The 17314-nt window shown below is 49.9% G+C and overlaps 1 protein-coding gene across 2 annotated transcripts in view; it reads right to left on the bottom strand.

Moving 5' to 3' along the window:
* The window catches only part of SLC45A4 (solute carrier family 45 member 4), an 86890-nt gene extending 75007 nt beyond the window's left edge, over window positions 1-11883 (bottom strand). Inside the window, exon 1 of one of the 2 annotated variants that reach the window (XM_076329023.1) lies at window positions 11624-11883. The gene's annotated coding sequence lies outside the window, so the exon portion shown is untranslated. The remainder of the gene's footprint in view (window positions 1-11623) is intronic. The other variant, XM_076329024.1, reaches the window with a different exon arrangement.
* Window positions 11884-17314: the final 5431 nt, after the last annotated feature.

The following is a 17314-nucleotide window of genomic DNA, read 5'->3' as shown; positions in this document are numbered from 1 at the left end:
TTCCTTTCTATACGAACTTCTAGGGTGTTCCCATAATAGCCTGAAATTTATCTGCACTCAACAGCCTGCAATTGCACAAAAAATTAATGAACTGTCAAGGGATCAGGCAAAACACAATTAACATATCAGAGAGAGGAGAGCTTGCAATAAAAAAGAATCCTCCACTTACATAGCACCTTTTATCCCATGTTGCCAAACACTTTCCTTTCTGTTTCCAATTACTTTACGAGTTGGCCATGCTTTAACCATTCAGCCTGAAATTTTCCATAATTGTTCCCTGCCTCAAGTTGAATACATTTTTCGGAGAGGAGTGAAAGGGGAAAAGTTACGCAAAAAAAACCCTCTTAAAAAGGTGCAGTCATATTTCACTGAGATTGAGGCTAAAGAATTAGTTTTATGACTGTTTAAGCTTTCTCCCTCTTTATTTTGAAGAGGACTTTTGCACTGCAGGAGGCTGGAACAGGAATGAGACACTTGGCACAGAAGCAGTGCTGGGGATCAGAGTCTGTCACTGTCTCCGTGAAAATGCATCTGGATTTGTCCAAATAATAAACTACAGACAAATTTCTACTTGAATGTATTAGAGGCAGGCTTGCACCTCGTTTTTTATGCCTTCTGACTGCCATGCCCGTAGTCTCTGCAGCCCCCTAAAAGCAGCCCCCGTAAGCAGAACATCTGGACAGGGTGCCGACAAAATGGATTCTCGTCTTTCACGATTTCACCCTGGGTGACCTGGCACAGTGGGTGAGATCTGGGAGGATTGTAGTACTGGGAGGGAGGGCAGGGCCTGTGTTGAAAGCTGACAAGGTAGAAATGTGAGTCATTAAAAGGCAAAGACCAAACTGTAAAGAAACAATTACTTACATATTTCAAAAAAAAGAAAATCAGATCTGGAAGGCACGTTCGCCTGGTGGTTGACACTCCCTACAAAAGCACCATGTTATTCCAGAAGTCTCCCATGAGATGAATAAACCTTGCCAGGAATAATCGCAGATCAGGAATTGTATAATTGCTCAACTAAACGCAGGCTGAGAACAGATAGGGAACCTGTGCCTTTCTTTTCCTGCCCACTTCCTTGATTTCAGGACTGTGCAGTGCTCGGGACCGCTGTGGCTTACGTTGGCCGGAGCAGTCAGGACACCAGGAAAAAAAAAAGCTTCTTAGCAACAGCTTCACAGCATCTGTTGTTTTTAACTCCATTCATAAAAGCAGTTAGCCGTGCTGTAGCGAGGCAGGCCGGTACGCTTAGCATACTCATGTCTGCGAGCAGCAGAAAGCTCTTGACTTGATCTGAGCCGAGTGCCGGCAGATTTCATATCCTCCCAGCACTAATCCAGCAATAACAAAAATGGCTTTAAGCCACTTCAGACTCTAGCACTCCCATTAGTATTCTCCAGTTATGGAGATCAAAGGACTACAAAGGGCAGTGCAGCGAGGGGAATGAGGAGATGCAGGGAGCAGCTTCGCCTCCCCTCTTGGAGGGGTTTGGTCCATTTTGTCAAGCAGCAGAGACCAAGTTTGGGGAGCAGATGTCGTGGCAGCATGGCTTGGACGGTTCGGCAGCACACCGGCACTCCCACGTTGCGGGAGTCTGGGCATTGCATCAGGCAGTGTTAAAGGCAGGGCTGTAGTGCCTTTATTTTAGAGATAATTCATGGTTAACCAAAAATCAGATACTTAATCTGCTGCAGCCTGGAATGGCAGGTCCGTATGCAGAATGACCCATATCTGCATGGCCACAGGCAGGAGCTGATGTGAAAATTGTTTGGGTAATAGCAATTAGCACAGCAATAGTTTTTATTAATTTTCTAAAATGGCTTGGGGAAATTAATCTTTTTTTAAATTAGGAAACAATACTTAATGTTCACCACTTTTAAAATCAAAAGCCTCGTGTTTACTGAGAAAGGGCTGTCTTTAGTGATGAGAGCCTATATTTTATTCAAGCCAAAAATTTCCTGTAAAACAGTACTATTTAAAGTACTCTCTAAGAAAAAGTAAAGAGGTTCTGTTATAAAACCTCATGATGCAGAGAAACTGAGGAGGACAGTTGGTCTGGGACTTCATATACTGGGAAGGTTTGGAAACAAGAGCGTGGTGGAGCTCCGGTATGTTTGCCTTGCAGGAGGGAAGGTTAAAAGGGATTTGATCAGTCCCCAGAAATACCTGTGGCAGAAGAAGGTGCCAGGTTTGAGCAGGCTGTCTAATCTATTAGGCAAAGCCCTGCAAGAGCCATTTGCGGGAGACAGAAACAAGAGATGTTCCTGCTGGAAATAAGGATCAGAGGTTAATTAACTATAGTAACATCCTACTGAGGAAGCCATCCCTGTATGACAGCTCAGGGGCATTGCCATCAGATGTTTTAGGTGTCCGACTAAGCTGCTCACCACGTTGTCGTGGAGATAACCTGCTTTTCTGCTGATTACAGAAGGATGCCAGGGCTCCTGCCTTAGGTACCCAAACCTCAGGGCTGTGAATACCTCCCGGGTGCCTGCTGGAGGACTGTGCCCTACTTTTGTGTTTCTCAGTGAAAAAGCCACCTCAAGTCTCTGGAAAAAAGCAAAACAAGGACGAATTTGTGCACTTCCACTACTCTGTTTTCATTTACAGCCAAGTTCAGCCAAACTTTGCATGTCTCTTGAAAACTTTTATTTCCTCCCCACTGGCCTGTTTCCGTGCTGGGGTGCATGTTCCTCTTTTTTTTTTTCTTTTAATAACAGTTTTGCGATTGTTTCACAGTCCACCTGTCTGGAGACAACAGGACTCTAAGCTGAGCACAGTCCACGTGCAAACACCACTACATGAGGTTTTGGAGCCTGCCTCATGTCCAGGGGAGACGGCAGAAGGCTGTGACAGACTTTCCCTGGCTGCGATACTGTGGCTTAGCCTGTAACTGGTGGCTGTGGAAAATTAATTGATGGGCTCTGTTTCCGAGGAATGGCTGGCAAGGTCACGATTTTGAGGCTGTAAGGGCACAGCCTTTTCCTACTTGCAGCCAGTACGCGTGCCAGCTTTGCTCATCCCCTCTTCAGATGTCATCAGATCGCTGTCACATGAGAGAACCGTGGGTGGGGGAATGCCCTGGCTGCTCTGAGCACAGTGCCATTGGCTGCCCAGCCTGTTTTCTTGCATGGTAAATCTATGAATACAGCCTGACGGTTGCTTGAGGTGTAACTTAAACCTGCTCTTCGGAGACACAGCTCCTGGCTGAACTCTCCTTGTCCCTTGCAAGGCTGAGCAAAGGAGTTTGTTTAAACCAGCCTTGAAGGCAGCGTTGCCCCGTATAGTGGTGTGCAGGGAGGTGCACGATGCTGCGTCTCTGCTGGGGGTACCGGCTTCTTTAGCTGCCCTTCTGCATCTGCTTGGTGGTGAGCCCAGCTGAATGGAGACAATTTGGATGCAAAGAAATGGAATTTTCTCTGGCACAGAAGCCAGAGCTGATTCCTTTTGGACATGGAGGGCCTGGGCTTGACATACATTGAGTCCTGTCCCTGGGCAGTTTAATCTCGCCAGCCAGAAACCTGTATGGATTTACACTTCCATATGCAACTGTTTGATAATGATGTTGCCATGGCTACATTTGAATCTTGCAAAAAATGTGTAATTTCATACATTTACATCAAAAGGAACTCCAGGACATAAAACTGCATAACAAAGCAAGCTGATCTCTCTCCATAAGCACTTTCCATTTTTAACACCATGTTATTGTACTCATTGGGGTTTTTTTTGGGGGGTGAGGGCTATGGGGCAGGTTTGACAGCCTGGAGGTCAAGTTCTTGAGGTCTTGTCTACACTAAGGCTTCCTCAATGCTGCATCAGGGCAGATGCCCTGCTGGCGTCTAAGCAGCCATTTCCAGGGCAGCGCTGGTTCAGTAGCCACTCCTGCTGCCAGTCTGCCTGGGAGCTGCAGGGTACTGAGATCTTTTGCAATTAAAAAAAAGACAAAGTTGAACACAAGGTCCTGGTGTGCCCAAAATGCAGGGGGAAGGACAGAGAAGGAGAGTGGAACGTGAGGCTCTGCTGAGGGATCTGATGCCCACCTCTCTTCCCAGTCTGGTCCTTTTGTCCCCTTTTCAGCCCAGTTCTCTCATATCCTCTTCCCTGGCTCCTTGTCTCCTTTGTTCCACCCTCTTCCATCAGGACTGCTCCTTATCTCACCAGCCACCTTGTCCCAGTCTCTTTGACCCACTTGCCCCCAGGCTGCCTGCCCATCTGTCCCTCAGGTGCCTTCTCCCAAGTGCTCTCCTCCTTCTGATGGCTCCTTGTCCCACAAACACCCTCTCCTAATCCCACAGGCAGCTCTTGTCTTGGTCCATGCCTCCTTCTCTGCCTCTGGCAAGAGGCAATGGGCAGGTAAGGGTTATTTAGAGAGGGGCAGGTAGCAGGGGTAGCAGAGAAGAGGCTGTACCCAGGGTACAACTTCAACCAGCAGCAGCTGAATGCAGCGGTGGATGGCAGAGATGACCCCACCGAGCATCAGATCTGGAGAGAAATTTGCATCCAGACTCTATCCCTGCTGGTTTAAACAGATTTTTCAGGAACTCAAAACTTGGACAGTTCTGCCTTTGGTCTTTTTTTCCTATAGCAACGGCAGCTGGAACAGTGTCAGCACCAACGCAGGGCTGCAGCTGGGCTCCTCCTTGCTCAGAAGCAAAGAGGTGCTGGAGAGTCTTTAGCACTAACAGGATATGGGCAAAGCAAACATTTCACCTCACTCTGTGAATTTACTGTTATGTAGAGAGGAAATTTGACTGAGACAAGTGCCCAATACCAACAATTTCTGTGTGAGAAACTGGAAAAGTAAAAAATATTGGAAAAGCTTACGGTCTTTTTTTTTTTCAGTTGTTTATACAATTGGAAAATCTTAAGTAAGCCTAATTATTGAGGTTATTGGTTTTAATGAGTCACCACCTTGCTATTATTATTCCCGGTTTCTGTTGCCATAGGACGAGAAGCTGCAGCTGGTCTAAGCTGTGCTACGCAACAAACCCTTACGTTTGCTATTCCAAGATTGAGACATAGGAAAATGGGTGGGCTCAGCCAAACAGGGGAACAAGGGGAAGGAAGGCAATATTTGTCAGTATGTTGTGTGGCAACCTGAGCATTGTACTAGGGGCCAAGGTGGGTTTCTATCAAGGACTGGGGGGCCCGTCATGGGGTTGATTTGTGGATGTTTCTGAGGAGCCCTTCCGAAGACACATGGTAGAAGGCACGAGGAGGTTGGCCACAGAGGTTGCCATCGTGGGCTCGTTGTTGGAGTCACCATGGTCAGGAGGAGTCACAGGGCTTTGAGAGTGAAGACCCGAGTTTGATGTTACAGGAAAGGAGGAGCCAGCGGAGGGATACAGACTGGGAAGCAAGACAAAAGGGAGAGGTTAGGAGAAAAATCTCCATGGTAGTATCCTGAACGGGTAAGAGTGAAGCATGAACAGGGCCCATGGAAGGTACTTTAGTAACAGAGGAAGGAGGAGGTATGCAAGAGATTTACCTGCAGGGCTGGAGAAGCTGGGCTTGAAAAAATCCACGCCGTTTAACTGTAGCCTAAATTCATGGACCTTGAAAGAGAGGTGTGAGGCGGCATTCAGGAGCCGTGTCTGCATGGCAGATAACACATCGTGTTGCCCACTGAATTTTTAGAAATTTTAGGGAGAAGGCTTGGGAGGAAAGGGATGTCAAAAACTCTGTTTTGTCAGGCTGAGCTTTAGATAATAATTAGACATCCATGAGACGTCCCGTCACCTGGGATGAGTGCTTTGAACTGGCCTTTCCTCGCTGAGAACCAAAACAAGCCTGCAGGAGGACTTGGGATCTCACTGGAGGAGAGCGTGCTTGTGTGAGTGTTAGCATGTGTGCTAACTCCGATTTGCTGTTCAGATCAGGCAGCACCAGAAGCCTGCGGGGTGGAGGCAGGACCATGCTAACCCACAGTGTTTCATTGATTGGTTTCAATTGATCAGTTGTGTAGAAACAAAGCAAACAAAGTTTCCAGTCTCTTGGAGGTTGCAGAGGGTGTCGGGTTTGCTTGCAGCAAGTTCATCTTTTTCAGCTGATCCTGCACTTTCAGTTCTCTCTCCGGGATGGCAGAGAAAAGTCTTTTTTGAGATGGACAGCTGGCCTCAGAAACAAAAGGGAAGATCTGCTAGAAGAATGGGCTAGCAGGCAGATTTTCTTTCCCTCTCAAATGTATACAAGGGCATCTACTAAAAATGCCGCAGGAGCAAGCACAGAAGTGAGCTGCCCCGTGAGTGTGAAAGTCATCCTCGAGCCATTGTGTTTTCTCCAGTGCGGTCCCTCCCGGTTAGCCTGACAAGAAGTGTGGCACAGTCTTTTGTCTTCCAGTCTGCCAACCCATGTACCTTAGTGTCCAAAGCCTGGGAGCAGAGGGAAATCCTCACCTTTTTCTCTATGGCATGGGTAAAGTGTGCCTCTCCTTTTCACAGCTACCAAAATCTGGCCTTTCCTGCTCAATTATCCATTTCCCAATATTTTCCAGAGCTTGAATGCTGGACTCCACCAAGACTCCAGAGAGAGATTAGCATGGACTTGCCTTGGCCATGGATGACCGTCATTCTCTTTTGCATTTATTCCTCCTAGATGATCAAGGAGGAGAAGAAGGGGAGGGTGAGCTACAGCAAAATCCTGTTCTTGGATCTCCTTTCAGGCAGTGAAAAATGAGCTGTGTGCCTAAATGAACCCAAAAGGCACCGTGGCGTGAGGCACATCACATCCAAGCAGGACGTGGTGGCCTCTTCCCAAGTGCCTGAGCTGCCACACGCTCCGGCCGTGCTCCAGCAGGCAGCGCAGCCCAGGGACCCTGGGGACAGAGGCAGGGCTGCTGCCAAGTCACCGAGCTCCCCTCCGGGCAACTGGAAGATGGCAAAAACGCAGGTCGTGAATGCTGTCTGGAGCGAGTGACCTGGATGTGTCTGCCCAGACTTCATACAAAGAGGCAACGTGGTCCCGGCTCCGTTGCTCACAGGGCTTTGTGCTGCAGGCCGAAGCGGATACTGCACAACGTGTGGAGAGCCACAGCTCTTGCCCGGTCGCAGAAGAGGCCACTGTTCTCCTTGGTACCCAGCGCGGCGGCTCTGCGAACCCATCTGCACAATAGACTTGTCAAAATGGATGCCAAGAGCATCCAGCCTCTCCGCCGTTACTGCCAAAGCTTCCTGATAGCAGGCTGCTCTGCAGCCTAATGCATCTCACTAAGGGGGAAATTCAGATGCTCAGGATGTTCAGACAAGAACTGCATAATATATTAGCAGTTGTCAATGTTTTTTCACTCCTGTAGCCACTTAATCTTTGGACTTAAGTGTGCAAATCCCCCCTTGTGCAGCACCGCTGCTGTGGCTTTCATAGGTTGCTAAAGCAAAGTTAAGCTGTGTTTTTCATTGTGTGTTTATCATTGTTTTCTCTGTTGGCTTGTGTGTGTGAGAATTGTTATCTGAAACTCCCTCTTCTCCCTGCCAAAGCACAGTGAATCCTCTGGCAGTGATGAGTTGCCCGTGGACTACAAACTGAGAAGAACCTGGCTCATCCTCTCTCTCTCCTAACAGGTATTTGCTCGATGTTCATGAATACAGCAGTCGAACACAGGAGTCCCAGCTAATGACACAGTCGTGATCCCAGCCAGAAGCTGCTCCTGTGCCTGACAGTTAGCTAAGAATTATGTCAAATACCCTGAAATAGGTCTGATGGGACAAGTACAGGACACCCAGCAGGTTACTCAATCTGCCTCCAGACTGAGGCACAGGGACAGGGCTCAGTCCACCTTTGCATGACTATAGGATTTGCTGCTTCTCTCCATTGTAAAACTGTGTGATGAAACAGTTTTCCCTAGGCATTTGCCACTTCCGAGTATTACTTAGTGTGTCGCATTGCAAATAAAGGAAAATACTCAATTTCTACTGAATTTTTGTTTGTTTGTTTGGGGCTGTATTTTAATATCCTCCAGTCCTTTTTTGGCTGGTTAAAATTAATGGACTTTTCAGGGTGATCAGATTTGATCAAGGAAGAACTAGAATATCAGTTCTCTACTGAATGAGGCAGCATGGGAAATTTTTGTTAGATTGTCTGGGATAAATACAATTTTTCTGCTGCTCTTCAAATCAGGCCAATGTACAGGGTTTGAAGGGGCAGACTAGCAGGAGAGGCAGCGCTGCTTTCGCTTCCCCGTCCCTCCTGCATGCAGAAATGAGGGACCTGATGAGATTGCAAGCTTGGATCAAAGAGGGTTGTCTGCCGGGAAGCAGAGCTGCTCCCCTAGAAACATCCCTCCAGCTCTCCCATGTGGGAACGGAGAGACTCCAGCCATTTCCTTCTTTTAATTAGGAACAAATAGCATGTGTCCATCACTTACCACTAACCAAGAAGTACAATTAATGTATCTGGTGATACAGCCCCGAGGTACTGTTGTGTGGTGGAAGTTGATGAATTGGGCCAAATAAGGCCTTAAAACCTCCCTGTTCTCACAGTAGCTCAAACTCCAGGTCAGAGTGGGCACAGGCTATGTTGGGCCAGAAATGTGTGGGATGTTAGCTATGCCCATGACTTTGCAGACACTATCCATTTTCTCTCACGTCCCTTTTTTTCCACCAAGAATTTAGCTAATTTAGCAAAGTATCACGGACACCAATAGCTAGTGCCAGTGTTGAAGGATCAATGCTGCTTCTGCAGTGCAACCCACTGCATGCAAACTGGGAAGAGTCAATGTGCCCTTCCTGGGAAGGCTGTTGTGGTGATGAGAAGAGGAAGGACATGTTATTAGACCGGTATATATGTGCCAAGTCGAAGGCCTCAGACTTCTGCGAAAAAGTGGGATCTTTTCTGACTTCGGCAGAACTGGTCTCATGAAACGGTTTAGCGCTGGATTTTGTGTCCGTGAGGATACACCGCTCACACTGTGCTCACCAGTACAGAGACACTAAGTGATACGTGAGAGCCCTCCCACCCCTTACAACTGGAAAAAAAAAGCTGGCATGAGATGGTAAATGCTGCCGTGCGGTGTTCAAGGAAAAGCTGTTTGCGTGGATGTGCTGGAAAAATTGCTCAAGAATGGTGCATTCTCATAAAAAACGATCTGGCTGCCGTTCAGCTCAGTGTTTTTGTATTGGAGCTGTGGGCTATGTGGTTGCTTCAGCGTATGCGTGCAGCCGCTGGCAAGGTGTTTGCTTTGCATGTGATCTAATCCCTCTTGCTCTGGGTTGTTGGAGATCTTTGCCCTCATCTAGTTTGGGGTCTGGATCTATCTTCTCAGAGCAGCTGGCACTGACACACGACTTCATGGCAGAGAGAGGCACACTGTGGATGTCAGTCTAGGAGAGAAGCTCAGCCAAGATCAGTTTGCTAGTGGTGCTTAGTCCCTCCATGGTGGGAAGGTGGGAGGGCTAAAATGCTACACCCACTTCTATAGCAGATTGTAACTAGGTTTCCGATCCCTGCAAGGCAAAGCAGTGACCATGCTTCATAGATGGATGAAGGGATTCCTGGAGATCCAGATTATGAATCAGCGTTAGGTGCTGGAGGAAAGAAATGACAGGAATGCCCAGTTCTTCACTGGAGCCTCCTTCCAACCCCTGCTTGACAAACTATCAACCAGTCATGGAAGGACAGCCCTCACTCTGTCTCCTTTTCCACCTTAGGTGAAGGCAACTGGATGGTCTCCTGCAAGCCAGAGATCTGCAAGCCTTTTCTCACGCACTGTTCTTGTTCTCCTACCACCAAACCTCCCGCCTTTCTGACAATAGCGACGTTGTTCTACACTCGGCTCCTGTAATCTTCAAGACCAGAAACATCAGCCCGACTGCCACCAAAGCCTGCAGCAGTCAGCCCCTGTGGTTTCACAGGGTGAGGTTTAATAGGCATGTTTTAATATGGTTGCTCAGTACAGAGGGCCCTTTGTCCTCAACAGCATTAAACAAAATAATACAGACCATAAATTTAGTGCAAAAACTGTAGTGAAAGAAAATGAAGTAGCAATCCATGGCAGACTGCTACTTCTGCGGAGGAAGTGCCCTTATGCTGCCGAATAGATCGGTTATGATCAGTCCTGAAGCAGCCACTGGGAATTTAGAACAAAGTTAAGTTATGTAGGAGGAAGGTTGTGCTTTAGGTTCCTTGTGCTACTGCTTTTAAAAAATCAGCCTTCACAGCGACTGTTCTTTTCCCTCTGGAAGAAGAGCTAAAGCAGAGTTTGCAATACGAACTTTAATAGAGAAGTGGGGAAGGAGCAAAGGTCCCTTTCCTTGCAAGGGCACAAAATCTCTCATTTGTGGCTTTGTGCGCTCGCTGGCGAGCACAGACACTGATGAGTAAGCGTGGGGAGCGGTCCCTGCTGTCACATGCCCATGTCTGTGTGTGTGTACTTACATACTCCTTGCCCCTTCCACACCCCAGGAACCGTCCCAGCACACACAAACGCCATCTCTCCCTTTTGATCCCCGGTCGCCTCCTCTCCGGGAAGATTTGCTGCTATTTGCCCTCCTTTCCGATCTCCAGTCTGTCCAGATCAACACTGCCAACTCGCCCTCCTCGGAATTTTCGCTACGTCACCCCAGCTGGAGCTGCCTATCAGCTCAGACCTCGCGTCGTTGCTGCATCCACGCAGGAGGTCCCCTGGTAGCACTGGGCATTTGACACCAGCTATTGAGAAACAGGCACCAGTTTTAGCTATGAGATGCCCAAGACTGGGAGCACTGAAAGCACCACGAACGATCGTCATGTTAAATCCAGTCGGGGCTTTCCTGTTAAAAGCACAGCCCTGTGTAATGCCCGTTGTCACAGCTACGGTAATACCATGGCTGCAAAGTCATACTCGGGGTACAACAAGCAGTTCACGCCTCCTCCCCCCAAACACACACACACACACATGTACCCACGCACAAAACCAGGGCGTGAAAAAACTCCCCTGCGACTGAGTGTTTTCTCTGAGAGCCGTTCTGCTTGCACAAACAGGGTTTCTGGAAAGGCCTGGCATTCAGATGGCAGGCAAGACAGCTGGTTTCAGCAATGCCCATCATCGTGGTGTCTGGGCTTTGCAAAACAGGCTCTGTCTTTGAAAATCTTTTTTTTTTTTTTTTTATTAAGACAAGAGGAGCCCTCTAAGCTAAGGTCTCTCCCCTCCTGACTGTCTCAGAAGGTAAATCATACCGAACCATGTTCCCCTGCCTTGAGATTATTATACCATTTTGAAACACGAGCCTGATCTGGTAATTCTGCTTCTTAACCAGTCTCCCAGGCTGCCTCCTTTAGCTGCCAGCAAACATGCTCTTCCCAAATTAACCCGACCAAAATGAGCTGCAGCAGAATCCACATAATTGCGCTTCTTGCTCCAAACAGCACGATTTACAAAGGGGACTTTTCCTGCAGTAGCCAGACCTGCAATATTCATTATTCTTAAGCTAGGGGTTGCTGTGGTATCTTTATTCTCAGATACCACCTTTAATCTCACATACTGCCTTTAGCAGCACCCACAGGCTGCAGCAATCCCGCAACATGCCCTCTTTCCATCCTCTCCCAGGCAAGCAAGGCAAGAGGCTCCAGAGAGAGCCGGCAGAGCAGGGGTGTTTTTTGGCAGTCACCCGGCAAGAGCTGCATCCCCCCTTGGAGACAGGCATGCAACTTTCACCTGCACTGGCGGGCGCGGAGCACTCACGTTGGTGGCAGCGCGGATCCCTTTGAACAGCTTAGCTGCGATTCATTTTTAACCCCAGCCAGCGGATCTAAGCTGCTCTCCCCAGGGATGAAACGGAGGTGCCTGCGTGACACTGAGGCATCCAGACGCCGGCTTGCCAGTTGACATGTCAAAGCAATGTCGTAGTTAGCAAATACATCAACAAACTGACCGACTGACCAAGCAGCCCACACATTGGTGTGAACAGCTCACTCTGCGGTGTGTGGGATCCCTGCTACACGGGCAGGCAGCTCATGCCTCTGTTGCTGCTCTTGGCTTTATGCAACCCCGTCAAATTCAGTGTTGCTAGCTAGCGTTTTCTGCCGATGTTTAAAATAGCATCAGGAACGTTCCCTGTTGATTTCCCCGGCAGTGCTTGCTGAGCCATGCTGGGTACCGCAGCTCCTGCAACCTGCCTCCATGCAGCACGTTAAAAACATTTGCTTGCTTTCTCCCTCCAGGGGAGGTGGCGGGGAGAAAGACCTGCAGACGTTTCTCGCCTAGCTACCAGCAAATCCTGACCTGAGCTAATTCTGCCATGGCTGAAAGCAGAGGATGTTTGCAGTGCATGAAGCTGATTTGCTGACTTACCCTTCATCTCTCCCAAGAATGCCAGGTGAAGAAGCCGGCCTCTCGCTTAAGAAATAAACCACAAGAAGCCCGGCAGCAGCCACTGCAGAGCTTGCTCAGAAGTTCGCTCCCTCTGTCACAGTGTATGCAGCTTGCCAGGTATAGCCTGGATGAGAACACCCCGTGCTTTTCCCAAGATGAATGAGATCAGCACATATTCAGGCAAGGAAAAAAAAATAAAAAATCACTCCTAATATATGTGATGGTTTATGACCCAGAGGTGAAGTGTTGGTCTACAAGTTCCTCTGCTTTACACCTCAGGATTTTCTGGGGTGAATTCCACAGGGAGAGGAAGTTTCTCTTCTCCCTTTGGTGTTGTTAGACGCATGTTAAAAAGCAAGCAAATGGTATATCCACAGGGTAGGCAGGAACCCCGTCCTCAGCAGCATGAGATGGAGGGCACATGAAGGGTACTGTTACGAGCAGCAGAGATGCCTTTATAATGTGCACGCTGATGCTTTTTGACTCAAGCCAGTACCTTGCTGTTACAGACACCACATGGCTTGAGCAGATCCTGACTCTGCTGGTCCTGGCTTTTCTGAGCAAGGTTGTTCAGATTAAGCTCTCTTCCGGCTGGGTGCTTCGCAACTCCGCAGGTCAGCAGAGTGCCTTTCTGCTGCCAGGTCCTTTGCATCAAGCATTCCTCAAGCCTCATCACCTGCCTGTTGGGGAGAGGGGTTGTCACTCTGCTGAAGCCCCAGGGTGACAGGGAGGCAGGGAAAGGGCGTGAGCTGCTCGGAGGACTCAGATGGGCTGAAACCTTCTGGTGGCAGCGAGTCAAACAGTGTCATGTACCTCTGGGGTCTCTGTCCTTGTGCTGGGGAGATCCTGTACTCTTTAGTGCAAGAGGACCATGGCATAGCCAGGAGTTTTAATGTCTGCCTTGGCCTTAGCTAACAGTTGGGAACCTGCATGGCACAAGGATGTGGCATTTTCTTTTACCCTTGGTTAGGTGAAAAGTGATTGCATTGGAGGAAAAAGGAAAAAGTTAGATAATTTGCACAGCATCAGGCTCGAAGGCTTGTGTGGCTGGGAACCCAGCTCAGCTCTCCGAGTCTCTACCCATAGCTTTAGCTATGGCAAACCTTTCCCTCTCCTGAATCCCAGGGCTGGGAGTCACCTAGGTACTGACTTCTGCCATGGACTCTCTGCGTAACCTTGGGTGCGTCCCTGCATCTCCCCAGCCTGTGCATCTGCACAAAGCTGCTTTGCAGCTCACCCACACGGGGAGCGGGTTCCCTGCTTCCCACGCCTGGCCTCGTTCCCCGCTGACAGCCGAGACTGGGACGTGGGTTTTGATGTGGCTGAGACAGCCCGTGTGAATAGGCTCAATACGGTGGGCTGCGGGGAAAGCCTGGCTCCCTCTGGATGGCACTTGCAGCAGGATGCAGCAGGGCAGCATGCTGTGCTCTCCTGTCACCGTCCTGAAGGCCAGGTTTGTTCTCCTGCATTGGCAGGGCTCGTGGCTGGCTGCCAGCGGGACCCCAGGGAAAGGTTTTCTCCACCTGCGCTCGAGGTCTGGCAGAGCCTCAGGCAGCTCGTTGCTTGTCCGAGCAAGTTGGCTTCAGCTGTTGGATGTGCAGGGTGCCCCGCTGGTGGTGGGAGATGGGGAGAGCTGGGGGACGAAGCAACCATGCAGGGCCAGAGAAGATGCAGAAGAAAAGCCCATTCAAGGGCAAGCTTTGCAAGAGTCCTGGGCTGGGGACGTGGTCCCCTGGGCCCAGTGATCACTGAAGTCGCAGTGGGTCCTACGACGCAGAGGGGCAGTGCTGCATGGGTCCCTTGGAGGTGTGGGCAATCGGAATGGTGGACCTCCTATCAATCACCTCTGCGGAACTGCCTCTGCCTTTGACCCACAAGGCAGCCATGGGCATGTTTGGAAGCTACACGCAAGACTGAACTAACCTACCTCAGATAGGTGCTTGGATTAATTAGTCAATATATATTAAGTGCTGCAAAGATTTAAGGCTCTGCTTAATTGTTAAGTAACTCAATCATCAGTGGCTGCGTGGGTTGCCTGAGGCAGATAGTGGATGAATCAGCTGGTGTCTGGCAAGTGCAAGGTAAGGAGGGAGAAAACTTTCCAAGGCTGGGTGACAGGACAATGGGTTGGTTAGGGGACAGCAGCAATTACTGAGGTCGCTGGGACTCAGAGCATTTAGAAATACGTAAAAGAGAGTTCAGATCCTGTGCAGAGCAGGCTGCTCTGAGGGAAGCAGGGATCTCTTAGGCTATGGAGGTGAGAGAAGAAGGGGAAGGCAATGAATTCATAGCAGAAAGAGCTAAAAAGGCCACGAGGAACTTCTTTGAGCTCTTCAGGCTTGTTATGGCCAAGCCACTGTGAAAGAGGTGGGTTTGGGGCTGAACTGAAATGTTTTAGGGGATGTGAGACTGAGTTGGGTAAAATGGGGAGCACTTACATGCCATGGAGTCACCTGTCCTCCCTGCAGGGACTGGCCCCACGTTATAGGCTTGGGTGGGCCATCAAGCCGCTGACGAGGGACCAAACATGCATCCTGCAGGTCAGTTCTCCATGCAGCGATACAAGCCAAGAGGCCAAGGGCTCCCAACGGGAACGCTGGTGCAGTATGGTCCATCCACCAGTCTGACGTCTCTTCTCCTGCCACCACACAGTGTGTCCCATCACTCAGGGGTGGGTTTCAGACCCAGACCCATGTCCTCATTTCTGTGCTAGCAAATTCCAGCTTTCACAGTCTCTCCATTTGCCCCTACCCTTCCTACGGAGCTTTGCCCTCTGCTCCTCTCCATGTTGGAGCTACCCACGTATGCCATAGACTCTGCTCCCGGAGACCTCTGCACAGGGGAGGAATGGCCTCAGAATCAGCTAGGGTTTTCTCCACCTTCTTGTGAATAAGTGTCCCCCTCAAAGGTGAAACTCACTGATACTGAGGCTTTAATCCCAGGGTTAACTCCTGTGCGGAGGTAACTTCCAGCCATCTATGGCCATGGCTGCTCCAGCCAGGTAAGATGGGGGACTCCTTGGCTCTGTGCCTCATCCACAGACACGTTCTCAGGGCTTTCTGTGAGGCTGGATCTGGGAAGGACCTACCTGCTTGGCATCTGTCTGGCTGGAAAAAGCCTCTGAGCTTTGCCTTGGTGAAACATTCATATTTTTGGGAAACGGGGAGCAGGCTGGAACGGCCTGCACTGTTGCAACAGAGCTGCTTGCCCGAGCCAAACCTCACTGCCAGGGCTGGGATGGTTGCAGGTGGCTCGCATGGGATAAGGGTGTGAGCTCTGGAAGGAGACACAGCCAAACACAAGCCCCGGGAAGGGCCAGTGGGACAGTGTGGAGGCCTCAGAGGAATGCCATAACCATTGCTTGCTCTCGGCAGTGGTTATACCAGCAGCATAAGCATTTCCCTGTAGGCTCCTATACCCCTGATCCCATCCTTGCCCTGCAGCTCTCCTTTCAGAGCAGCACTATGAGAGGCAAGCAGCCTGGGTAAGTTGCCTGGGTCTCAGATTAGACCTGCCTTAGTCTTGGAGAAGCTGGCGTCACCAGCAGACAGCCCACTGTCCCAGCACCAGCTGCGGGGCTTGGCATAGGTTTGCAAGGCACCCCCTGACCTCAGCCGTCGCCCACGTCCTTACAGCCTGCTTTAATCCTTTTTTAATTAAATGTGGAGGGGTGTGATGGTATCAGGAGGGTGGGAGGGGGGTGGCCTGGGGTGTTTTGGGCTTGGTGTGTGTGCCAGCCAGCTGGGTTTGTTATGAGCCTGTCAGATCTCACACACTAGCTTTCCCTCTCTTGCTCCTCTTGAGATCCGGCTGCAGCTCAGGCATTACGTGGATCATCCCTGCGGCTCTTCCATTGCTCAGGGATCCTGCGGTGGCCCACCTGGCAGGAGCTGGTATATCAAAAAGGTCCACAAAATTGGCGGCTGAAAGGCAAAGTGGCTTCTCTGATGGCACTGAACACTGGGGAGGAGGTTTGACTTAGATCAGAAAACAGCATTGGTGAGATAACCAGAGCAGAGATGAAATGGCCATGGAGATGTCGAGATGGAAACTGGGGGTAAGGTCTCCAGCTGGTAGGTCACTGAGGTCATGCAAAAGGCTCTTAATGGGGTTTGGGTTTATCTGTGCTTGTGGGGGGTTATCACAGGGATTAAACAACCTGCTTGCCTGGGGTTTGGACTCGAGGACAAGGCAGATGCAGACTTTCCCCCCCCCCACGCACCTCCGGCACGGGGAGTTGCAGATGCCCAGAGTGTCCCCAGGGATCTGATGCTCCTGGGGAGAACAAGCTGCACGCTGGACCTGAATGCAATGAAAATGTCTGTCTCCAGGCTGAAAGCAGTCTCTCACTGGAAGGATGAGATGCTCCGGGGACAGATTACCTGCCTCTACCCATGGGGCAGCAAGAAGGCAGGATGGCTGGAACTGAGGTCCCAGGCTGCTGGCACTACCAGGATCACCGAAAATGTGTGTGCTGGGGGTCACTGGAGACCCTGACAGCACGTGATGTTAAGTTCTAATAAAAATACACCCAGATATTACCATCCACAGGACCTGTGTGTCTGTCCTGCACCCCCAGTATGATTTCTTTTAGAGAAACCTGCCTGGCAGAGGCAGGATGCTGATTTGGCCTTTCCCAGCCCTGGGGTGGCTCTTCTGTTGTTTGAAGATCTGAGATCTTGTGTAACATATGGCCTTGAGGGAAATCAAGGGGATCAGAGCAGGGAGCAGAGCATGGCTCTTCTTAGCCACTGGGGATGACCAGACACAGCTGTGCCCGAAGCAGTGGGCAAGTGCAGAAGCAAAGGAGCTGACCTGGATGAGGTCGATGCAAAGAAGTGCTAAGGGGTGAACAGCACTCCAGCCACACTGAGAAAACCGAACTGCGTCCAGTGATCTGGAGCTGAGTTCAGACTCAGTCAAATGCCCTCCTGTTTTTAACCGGTGGAGGCTATGAACCACTGTGACCAGCCACCTGGGGTAGTTGGTGGACAGTAGGTTCTCCATTGCTGGAAATCTCTAAATCAAGACAGC

Source organism: Aptenodytes patagonicus, chromosome 2, assembly GCF_965638725.1.
Source record: "Aptenodytes patagonicus chromosome 2, bAptPat1.pri.cur, whole genome shotgun sequence".
NCBI classification, from domain to species: Eukaryota; Metazoa; Chordata; class Aves; order Sphenisciformes; family Spheniscidae; genus Aptenodytes; species Aptenodytes patagonicus.
This window is presented reverse-complemented; position numbering and strand designations above follow the sequence as displayed.